We start from the raw sequence: 9,429 nt of genomic DNA on the forward strand, positions 1-9,429 counted from the left end.
GTGTTTGGGTTGTTGTAAGGAGGCCTTGGTGGTCTAGGATTGTTGTTGTAACTTTGAAAAGCGTTCACCTCTTGAGCATTCTCTTCATAGGCACCATTGTAATTGTTGCCACACAAGTCATATATATGACCACTTCCTCCACAAAGTTCACAACTTGAGACTTGAGCCACTTCTTCCATGGGCGGCCCATATGAGGTCGCGGCTTGATTCACTTGATTCCTTGAAAACTTCTCAAATTGCTTTGTGAGTAAGTCAAGATTGGCATTTGTCTCGGAGTTGGAGGCATTTTCCTTAGGAAATTTCCCATTCCTTCTTAGCATGTTCCCTCTAGAACCATAGTTTGCCTCCGAATCTACCATTTTCTTGATCAATGCCGTGCCCTCTTCATCACTCAAGTGGTCAAAACCTCCCCCCGCGGAGGCATTTACCATCTCCTTAGTTCTTGGTAGTAAAGTTTGGAATAATGTTTGAGTGATGTACCATTCCGGTATCCCATGGTGGGGGCAACTCGCTATCAAGTCTTGATAACGGTCCCAAGCTTCACCCAAAGACTCCCCATCCTCTTGTTGAAACGTATGAATCTCATTACGGAGCATCGCGGTCTTTGAAGAAGGGTAATACTTAGCCATGAATGCTTTAGCCAAAGCATCCCAAGTAGTGAAAGTATCCGGTGGGTGAATGTTTAACCATCGGTCCGCTTTGCCCGTCAATGAAAATGGAAACAACATCATTCTCAAGGTGTCTTCGGACACACCATTCTTCTTCATCATTGAAACTTTCCTCTTAAATTTCCGGAGATGAGCATGGGCATCCTCTTCAATATGCCCCCCGAACAAGTCCTTCTCGATTAACCCGACTTGGGCGGGATGCATTTCAAAGTTGTTTGGGGCCAAGGTGCCAAAATTGATAGGGTTACATGAATCATTATGGTTAGGCCGGTTGTGATCTCTAAGAGCCATTTGTGGTGGTGGGTTTGGTTCTTGATGTGGTGGTGTTTGAGGTGGGCTATTATAATTAAGGAAGTTATGAAAGGGGTTCTCTACTAAAGTCTCAATTGTGATGTTTGGTTGAGTCGTAGTTGTTGTATCAAAATTTTGTGGGATGTGTGAGTTTGGTTGGTCAATGTTTGCTTGTGTGGAATTATTCCTCACTCTTTCAAGAGTCCTAGTCCTCAAGGTTCTAAAAAGCCTTTCGGGGTCGGAGTTGAATAGAAGAGCTTGGTGGTTCCTTCTAGGCATACACTTGGCAAATCGTAAGTCTCCTAGTGTTTTTACACACTAGGGAAAGGCAAAAATCACACACACTCTACAAACAACAATCAACTACCAAAGCAAACTAACAATTAAGACAAGATTAAAGCAAAGACTCTAAATAGAACTAAGCATAACCTAACGCCATCCCCGGCAACGGCGCCATTTTGATAGTAGAAAAATTGCCGCGGTTTCCCTATATCAAAACAATTTGTAAAACCCGAAAAAGCGTAGTATTTGGTCGGGTGTCGAACACAAAGATGGCGGGGGTTGCTACTAAATTCGATTAAGAGTCAAGTTTAATCAAAACTAAGAGAAGAGGTTTTGGTTCTAAATACCAGCGCAATTGAACAGACAAGTTAATGAAAACGAATACGATTAATTTAAAAGCTAGGGCTTTCGGGGTCATCTAAATGGTTCAAGGGGCAAACATGATAAATCAAGGGGTCGGTGGTGAGAGTTTATCCCAAGATATAAAATCAAAGTCTTGATTATCTTAAAGGTGGCAACTAATTCTCATTAAGTATGACACTTCTCTTAAACATACAACAAGACCCCCACAAACTTTCATTCAATGGGTGAATTAAGCAATAATGAGAAAAAGGCACAAGCTTTCACTCATGCAATTAATCAAACACCTTGTGTGCATGAACAAGAAAGATAAACAATCCACCAAAGACCAAAGTATTCAAACAATCATGCCCATAAATTCCATAAAGACTCCCCCTAAACCCTAGAAGATATCTACTCACTCATATTAAGGGAAATTGTGCTAAATAGAGAAGGAAAGAAATTAACACAAAGAAGAGACATGATGATTGTTATAGCAATAATAAAAGACAAGGGGAAATGTAAACAAATGAAAAACAAATAAAAGAAAGGAGAGGAATTATACCAACACAAGGAAAGATGAATAATTGATTGAATAACAAGAAGGAAAACCCTTCAAAATCCCCAATACAATCTTCAAAGAACAAGAGTAAACTATTGATTCGAACCAACAATTACTAGTTTTACTAAATATTAAGGAAAGATTAAGGAAAGATTAGTGCTTGCTTAAGAAAGGGTTACAATTAATAAGGAAAGTTTTCAGATCTAGGGTTATGTGCACAAAGGGTTTAAGGAGGGGGTATTTATAGGCTATCATTGGATTAAGGGAGGAAAGAAGGAAAAAGCCCATTAGTCGTGCTGCGTGTTCCTGTGCCGGCGGGCCGGCTGCCGGCCTCCTATGCCGGCAGCGCGTTCTTCAAAAACTGAGAGAAATAAAGGTTGTGTAATCTCCTGCCGGTGGGCCGGCTGCCGGCCTGCCGGCAGAGAATTCTTCATCTTGGAATTTTCTTCAATTTCTTCATAAGAGTTGCCCTCTGTCGGTTGCCCGGCTGCCGGATACCTGTGCCGGCAGCGCGTCCTCACATCTTTTGCCCAAAAACTTCTTCAAAAATTGCCTAAGTATGGACTTGTGTTTCCTGCCGGTGGGCCGGCTGCCGGCCTGCCGGCAGAGAACATCTTCTCAGCTGGTTTCCTCCTTTTTCTCCTCATAGCCACATCCCCTGCCGGTGGGCCGGCTGCCGGCCTGCCGGCAGAGGATTTTCCTTATAATCCTTCATCTCCCTTTTCTTCATGTAAAGGCATTAGAATGCCTTTCTTGCCCCAATTCCTCCATACTCGACTCGGTTCCTACAAAAGGATACACAAAATGACAAGTACGGGGATCGGGCACAAATGCAAGGAAAGGCACACGAAACCGACTCGTTATGAGCCGGAATGCGTAAAAGAAAGAGGGAAATAAGGTGTAAATAAGTCATATATCAGTAACCAAATGTTAAAAACCCTACGCCGCCTTTTTTACTTCTTCCCATGCAAGCCGCCTTTCTCCTCTTTCTCCGCACCCAACTCCCTCTCTCCTCTTTATAACCACAACGTCTCTCTTCCACTCTCATTAATTACTTCCAAATCATTTCAAAAACTCTCTTCTCTTAAACCCTCAATCTTCTTCCCCTTTAATCTTCATCGGCTTCACTGTTCCCCTTCTCCGTCTTCATCATCAGGTAATCCATCTTCCCTTCCTTTTTTAATCTTCATTTTCTCTCTCCACCATGGGCAAAACTCGATAATCCACGTCAACTCCAACACCCTCCGACCGTAATCTTGACCCCACTTGAAGGAAATGTAGATTCATATACACTCTAACATACTCTTATATGTTAAATTAATTTGTCATAAAATTAAATACGGATTTTATGCATGCAAACAAATAAACAAAAAGAGAAGAAATCATATTCTTACAATGGATGATTTGGTTTTATGGGCACAAAAGAGATCTCCTTCTCTTTTGTTCTTGAGCTTTCCAAATGGAAGAACAAGGATTCAAGTGTAGAATCCCTCCCAAAAGCATATACCCAAGGAATACATCTTAATAAACCAATACTATTTAGATCTAGTAATAATAATGGTTTTACAATAAAATTGATACAATATAAATTGTATTTTGGCTCTTGAATCACACGGTCAAGAGGGAGTATAAGTGAGATTTTATTTCTCTAGAAAATTCATATATTGTAGAGAAGTATTTGATAAATTTTCTTACACTAGAAAATTAGATTGGAAGATTGAATGAATAATCAAAAAGAAAAGCTCACTTCTCATTTCATGTGGAGTGGCCGAAATTGCCTTGGGTAGAATGCCCAATGCATTTCATTTTTGCTCTTCTCTAAAAGGTAGGTGTGCAAGGCTACTTATTAGATATGATAATTGTGTTTTCCACTCAAGATAAAAACACAATACATCTCTTACACTCCCTTACCATTTTCGGTTTTTAGACATAAAATGGAGAATCCATTTTATTTTTGTCATTTGTCAAATTTGTCACATGTGACATGTTACATGACATGTCACAATGTAATGTATTTTTAACATATTAAAAATCAACATACTCATAAAATATGTCATTTACAAAATCGACTAGTAATTCGTAATTACTCGTACCAAAAATGTTTCCAAATTATAAACTACAACATTCTGTATTTATAATAAATTATTCATTCCGTTTCAATTGTTTCTGTAAACAATAATTTCATCCAAGTAATAAAATAATTTGATTACTTAGACCGTGTCTTATTTAATCATATTTACAATAAGATACGTAAATTATACTCACAAAATCATCCGTCAATTTTAAGCAATTTAATTAACTCGTATCAGTATACGATTAATTAAATAATCAATTAAGAGTATTTCCCTATAGGTATGACCTAAGGGGATCAACTGATCACCACCGTCGCACACAAAGTAATGTCAAACTCTAGTCACCAATCATTACCGATATGTGTGGACCAGTTGATTGTAAAATATTACATCCCACATGTATTCTTAAAATGAGATTTAATAATGATATTTAAATCATGTGATCGCACTATTGTTGAGGACACATTTCCCAACAATCTCCCACTTGTCCTCGACAAGTGTGCGCCACCAATTCTCTTGTCCTATTACTATCTCCCACTCAATGCAAGGTGTCTTTCAGGTCGTACTTGCAAGTGATCATATCAAGAATGGTTTCCTCGATCTGGAGAATAACTGATTGACCGGATTTATCCACTCTGGATACCTTCCGAGCGTGGCCACGCATTTCGAGTTCATTACTCCTCGAGTGGCCCTGAGATATTGTTTTAACCCGACAAGGGGATGAACAATTCCTATCGCACTCATTCCCTTCGACTAGCCACGACCATCATAACCCAAAATATGCCCATTTGACCCCATTTACGAAGGTCGTAGTAACACAAATCAAAGTTAATCTGAAACTGAGCCATCTTAGGTGAATAGTCTTTAGTCAAAAGAATCGACTCATTTGAATACTATAGCAGCTCTCGCCACGACCAGGCTATATAAATTTGCCAGAACTCTATAAGCGGTCATTAGGCCCGACAAAAGTTCTTAACAGTCTGCCTATGTGATCGACTAGTCATCTCACATGACTCTATGGCATTTGAACTTGCCATCTATCGCATCACACTCTAGTCACTTCGAGACGTCACCTCATACAAGTGACTATGGGCGAATACAATGTTAATCCGTGTTCACTTTAACGGGGTTCAATTGTCACTACAACCCGTTTGGATGTAACAAAGTAAAAAGGAGTTTTTAAAGAAAAAACTCGAACGACAAATGCGATTATCACATATGAATAGTCAATGCCTGATTACTATTTCATATTCTATAATCTAATTTGATCTTGCATGTAGTTGTTAATTTCAATTCAATTGAAATGACATGACTCATCATGTTTAGCTTTTGAGAAGGCTTTGGTTAGTAGGTTTTATCAATTTCTTGTACCTTACTCAACCTTACTACATATTCGTTTTCCTTTGTAATGTATACATTTGCATCACAAAACTTTCTGAGTACGTGTCAAGATCCAATCAAGACATAGGCCCTCTTAGCCTAAGAATAGCTCCCACTGTTTTCACAGTGTGTGGGACTCATTGTAACACCCGCGAATTTCCCATTTTGAGATATAAAATTTATTTAACCGTTTAATTAATTTATTTTATATTTTAAAATTATTTAATTTAATTAATTCTTTTAAGCACAAATTTTATAAAAAGAATATTCTAAAGCTTAATTTATATAAAATTTTGTATTATAGTCGGATATTAGTAATAGGTGAAAATAATAATGACATTTCCGTCTTATGTTACCGTCTAGCAAAGATCGTCACATTTCTCATATAAAGCTACTTCTTTTCGAACCAACCCGATTCCGACAACACAACTAACTTAAAAATTATTATTATTATTATTATTATTATTATTATTACCCTTGTTGTACCCGTCCCCATCCCGATTCACTTTCCCTTCCTCTTTTCGAAATCAGCTGCAACCACAACATCATACAACAACACCTTCAAATCGCCATTTTATCCTGAGCTTCAAACCTCGATTTCTCCCCGATTTCTCAACCAAATTCGATAAATTTTACACCAATAGCTTCCTCATCTCATCCTCCTTCTTTGTATGTAAGAAAGAGTCCAACTTTCATCTTGTTTCATTCGGCCGTCTTTCAAAGGATGCGGATCTTGGGTTGATTTATTCCATTTTTGGGTTTAGGATCATCCTTGGGCGATTCCTCTGTCGTTTAGGAGAGCAAAAAGGTAACGGTGATAGGTTACTCGGCATTATGTCAAGATTATGTGTTCATGTGAATCGTTTATTTCATATGTATGTTTGTATGCTGTTTATCTTGCTCCCTTATTGTGTTTACTTGAAGAAAAATCGAGTCTTTAGCTCCATGGCTAGTTACTTGTATAAGTTGATTGTTGTTGTGGTAATAATGGTCGAAATTGGGACGGTTTTAAGTCCGTTTTTGAGGGTACTTCGGGACATTTTTGGACTGTTTTAACGTGCTGAGCAGATTGTTTTAAGGACTATCTTGGCTACCATCTTTGGCTTGGTTTGTGTAAAGTTACGGGCAGTCTAAATAGAGGTATTAAACGCTGAATTTGAGACGGATGCACGTTGAGTTTTGGGGACGGATTGTATGTATTTTAGGACTGTTTTTGAGTCGTTTTGTGCAGGTTACTCAGGGACTGTATAATGCTATTGTGGGACTGTTTTGAGTGTTTGTTTTTGGGACGGTTTGGTCCTCTGTTTTGGGCAGTCGGAGTAAGGGTAGTGAGGACTGTTTGGGTGTCGTTTTGGAGCCGTGATAGACGGGTTTCGAACTGAAACGGGACTGTTGTGTTTTTGGTTTTAAAACCGTGACAAGGGATGTCCAGCTGGTGTTGTATAGTTGGTAACACTTTTTAACAAATTGAATATCCAATGACCTGGGTACTATAGAGTATAGAGTATAGAGCGTATTTCAGCAAGCTTTTATGTTAGTTGGCCTTATTATAGTAGTCAACTATATTATTTGTAAGTTTTGAAGATGTCCTTGCTTAAGGACTGATTTTGGTTGTTTTGGGGTGGGAATAGTAGAAAAGAAGGGCCGAAAAGATTGGCATTGGCAGGGAATGAAGGCCACTAACATATCAAACTGTCACTGTCTTTTGAGTAGAGTACACTACATTAATTCTTATACGCCTTTTTTTCGCTTTTTATACAAAAACAAGTATAAATACAAATAAAAATAGATACCGGTATTAAATATTACTTACTCATTTCAAGGATTGTCGGGTCATGAATAGGGCTGCCCAAATGGTTTCAAGTCGTGGGTAGGTCCTGTCCGAAAAGGAGTCTTGAGTCGTGTATAGTCTTTGGGGTTGTAGCTAGTCAATTGGGCATGTTTATACTTTTAGTTTTTGGGCCAGTTTATAAGATGGCGTGGTCTTGTGAATGTCCCGTTTGCGGTTATTTAAGTTTTTATCTCGTGTATTATAAAACGTAATTTGTAAATATTGTTCATTTTTTTATATTCGTCTCACATGATTTATAATTGTGGAGTACATTCAATAATTATCTCATGTATATATGTGAAACGACATGTTTCCTTTTCATATGATCTCCGAATTAATTGTTTATGCCTTGTGAGTAGTAAATGGTTTATCGTACATTTGAGTCATTTATAATTGAATGCTAGTTTTGCTCATTATAAATGGTTCATTTATGTTTGTTTATATTTTCATTCAAGTGACAAATATTGAAGAAATGGGTTACCTATCCATATTCATGAATATAATTTGGCATGAAATGTCTCACTTGGATCACCATCGGTTCAATATATGTAGTAGTCTCTTTCCAAGTTGATTCGCATCGCTTGGTTGAGTCGTATTCTTGATAATGCCTTTATGCTATACCGTATTGCTTGACTTATCTTTACGCCCCTTTCGGACTGTCCTGCCGATTGTGGGTTTAGCTCATATCTTCCGCCTCTTTCGGGATTTTCGCCGATTGTGGGTTCTCGATTTCCGATCTGTCTTCGAGTCTTGGATGCGGATCATTCGCCGCATGTCGAATCGGGGACCGTTCGCCCGAGAGTCCGGCGATTTAGACTAGGACCGAGTCTTGGGAGTACCATTGTCGTCCTACCAGGGGAATTATATATTTATATATGAGTAGTAAAGGTCTTGCTTGGTTATAGATATTGGTATTTGTCTTTCAAGGTAAGAGTTATGCCTTGTGTTGTTTGTCTTGGTCCTATCGGATACTAGAGGTGAACTATAAGCCCTCTAGTTGCGATATGATCGTCGGGATTGATGCTCCCATCCGTTCTTATGGTGAGATGCAAGCCATAAGTATGAATGTGACATTAGTAGCCGCGTCCCGTGCAATGTTTGCTAAGTGGTTTTCCAAGTAATGGCTACAGTTTCTATTTGATCCCTTATACTTAACTGCTTCACATGATTCGGATTTTAATCTCACATCTATGTTGTATTTCCTTGAAATGTGTGCTTTGGTATAGATTACCGTATTCATATCTTTCATATTATTTAATTGTCTCATATGATCAGTTGAATCTTTGTTAAGCTAATGTTGGCCTATCTGGTTTCATCTCAATTGTTTGCCATGTTTACATATAAACTTGATATTCTTATCTTTTGTATGTATCTTATATGACTTACCTGTTTTAGTTCCTTGTTATGTTCGTTTTGACATTTTGTGGCTGGGAGAACCTTGAGTTACTCCCCACTGACTGTGGCGTTCATGTTTACATGAATGACAGGTATTAGTTGGTGCATTAATGGGGTGAAGACATGTGTGAGCTAGCGAGCACTTTGGCCTTGTAGTCGGTTATTAGGATTGTTTAGACTCACCTTTTATTGTATTGTCATTCGAGGGATATATTTTCCCTCACCTTGACTATCACGTTTGTATAATTTAAATCTTTATTTCCGTACTATTTATTTATGTTTTAATTTTTGGCGAACCCGCGCTTTAAATTTTAAAAAAATTTCAAAAATTCCCTAAAATTTCGCATTTTATTAGTTATATTTTCCGCTTTATCGTGGGGTGTCACACTCATCCTCTTGCACATCTCATGATTGCAAGTGTACTCAATTTCCGTTATAAATATCTCTCATTGTTCTTTATTGCCTAGAACGATTCTAGAAAATCTACTTCTCAGTTATCATAGCAACAATGGTATCTTAACCATCCTAATGTGTTTTGATTATGGTTTTGTCGGAAACCATGCGCAACCTCAATTGTCAATTGTCACTTGTGTAACACCCTTACACAAA

The 9,429-nt window shown here is 38.1% G+C and overlaps 1 long non-coding RNA gene and 1 other non-coding gene across 2 annotated transcripts; both read left to right on the forward strand.

Moving 5' to 3' along the window:
• Positions 1-489: 489 nt before the first annotated feature.
• Positions 490-596, forward strand: LOC141650062 (small nucleolar RNA R71). The gene has a single exon (XR_012546124.1). It is a non-coding gene; the product is annotated as a small nucleolar RNA R71 (small nucleolar RNA).
• A 5,447-nt stretch (positions 597-6,043) lies between these two features.
• Positions 6,044-9,116, forward strand: LOC141645860 (uncharacterized). Its single transcript, XR_012545187.1, has 2 exons — positions 6,044-6,402; positions 8,913-9,116. It is a non-coding gene; the product is annotated as an uncharacterized LOC141645860 (long non-coding RNA).
• Positions 9,117-9,429: the final 313 nt, after the last annotated feature.

This window comes from Silene latifolia, chromosome 3, assembly GCF_048544455.1.
Source record: "Silene latifolia isolate original U9 population chromosome 3, ASM4854445v1, whole genome shotgun sequence".
NCBI classification, from domain to species: domain Eukaryota; kingdom Viridiplantae; phylum Streptophyta; class Magnoliopsida; order Caryophyllales; family Caryophyllaceae; genus Silene; species Silene latifolia.